The sequence below is a fragment of the Nannospalax galili genome, unplaced genomic scaffold (assembly GCF_000622305.1).
Source record: "Nannospalax galili isolate Female #2095 unplaced genomic scaffold, S.galili_v1.0 scaffold298, whole genome shotgun sequence".
Lineage (NCBI taxonomy): Eukaryota > Metazoa > Chordata > Mammalia > Rodentia > Spalacidae > Nannospalax > Nannospalax galili.
Genome location: NW_008344488.1, coordinates 6,199,980 through 6,202,102, shown reverse-complemented (window position 1 = coordinate 6,202,102; position 2,123 = coordinate 6,199,980).

Here is a 2,123-nt window from a genome sequence, read left to right as displayed (position 1 = left end):
GCAACTGACTGTGACTAGTAATAATCAGATACAGATTAGAGACGCATGTGCCAACATCTAAGTGTTATTAGCAAAAACAATGTGTCTTTCTATAAGAAACAGTAAATTTTAAAGTGAAATGGAGATCTTTTTTAAAGGTTCAAAACTCATTCAATTTTATTTCTTACAGGGTTTATACTGAATTCACTATGTATAACTGTATTAATTCAACTGTGAACTAAAAAAATTATAGCCACTTTTGAAAAAGATGTATCTTTGCTCTGGAAATTGTTATTGAGGATGTTAAAGCTGTGATGAAATGCTTCTAATAAAAAAAAATTAAAGAACAAAAATAATTTTAAAAGCTATGAAGGACAATCATTTAATCTCAATTTTGGAAATATAAATATTCACATATATCCTAGTAATATGTTATATGCCTATGACTATTAAACTCTGCTAAGAAATATTAATCTACAGAGAGTATAGATGATTTAGTGGTTAAGAGTCAATCTATTCTTTCAGAGGACCTGGGTTCATTTCCTAGCAACCACAGGGAGGATCACGACTGTCTGGAACTCCAGTTCCAGGGATCTGATGCATTCTTCTGTCCTGCATGGGCATTAGACAAACATATTGAACTTAGAGATATGCAGCAAAACAGTCACACATATAAAATAAAAATAGTTAAATAAATAATAAAAGAAATATTAGGCTACAATTTTTATAATTTGTTTATCAAGAAATTCAAAAGAATTATATTTTTATCAAAGCATGATAAAAGAAGCCAAGAATCTTCTGACATGGCAAGTGTATTTGGATATAATACAAAAGAATCATTTTACTGATGGAACTTAATAGGTATATATGCTACATGTATTCAGGAAAAATGAATTAAAAAGAAGTATCTATGACAAATCTGTTTTGAAAATGATTTATAGCAAAGTTATCCTTGTTACTTAGAATTGGAAAGAGAAATTTGTTCACTAGAAATATTACCAAACATTATGTTTTACATTTTCCATTTCTCAGATATTCATATAAGAGTGTAAAAGGATGAAATTTAAGTGTTGAAATATTAAAAGATGAAAATTGCTTTGCATTTTGTCTCCCATGCCATCAAGGACCATATCAACGTTGGTGTCAATAGTTGAAGATTATGCTATCAAATCATGGAGATGCAGACTTCTACAGATAATACAAATAGTCTGTGAGCTATGCATATATCAAAAACTACTTCAGGAGTAAAATATTTAGCAAAAAATATGCATCCACTGCTTCTGGGGATGGATGAATGTCCCCTGATTTCCAAACTCAAGCTAATGTTAAAAATGAACATTTCCCATGTTTGCATTTCTGTGCACTTCTGAGAAGCAGCTGACGCCATAAGCAGAAATGCTAATATTCTATGAGAACAGCTGTTGTTACGGTATTTCTGGACGAGCTACTTGGAGGAAGATTAAATCTTGCTCTAAAGCTTGAATTTTCCTCTTAGAACTCTCAGTTCAATTTTGCAAACTCAGAAGGTTTGAGTAGGTAAGATGCAGTTGTGACAAGCAACCTCAGCTGTGGGTTATTTCTCTGAGCTGAAAGAACCCTTTTAAATTTTCTTGACTTTAATGTATCTCCATTAATGGTGAATTTAGCATCAGCAGCTATGGAGGAAGTCATAAGTATATCTAATTTGCAGAAAATTAGAAATTTCAAACTGGGAAAAGGAAATTGGAGTCGAGAAAAACCCCAAACCTTATTATATTTGAAGTTTTGACATGCTTTTGATTGTTTATATATTATTTGAAGATACCTGATGCCCAGCAAAATTAAATTTGCTCAACTCTCACCGAAAGACTTAGTCTGCAGAGAGAAAACCATCCATATTAAACAAAAATATAGAACAATTTACTTCATTATCATCACTAACTACATCTGTGTAGCTCAATGTTATATTATTGCTGTTTGGAACATCAGTATATGTACAATTTCACTATTAATAATGCAGTTTTTAAGGAATATTTGATTTTAATTTTTTTAGAAACCCATGTAGGAACACTGAAATTTACATAGTGAACACTAAATTTATATAATTTCTAATGTCCCTCTTCTCCTCCAACTTCTCCCATATGCCCCACACTCTGTTCTTGATC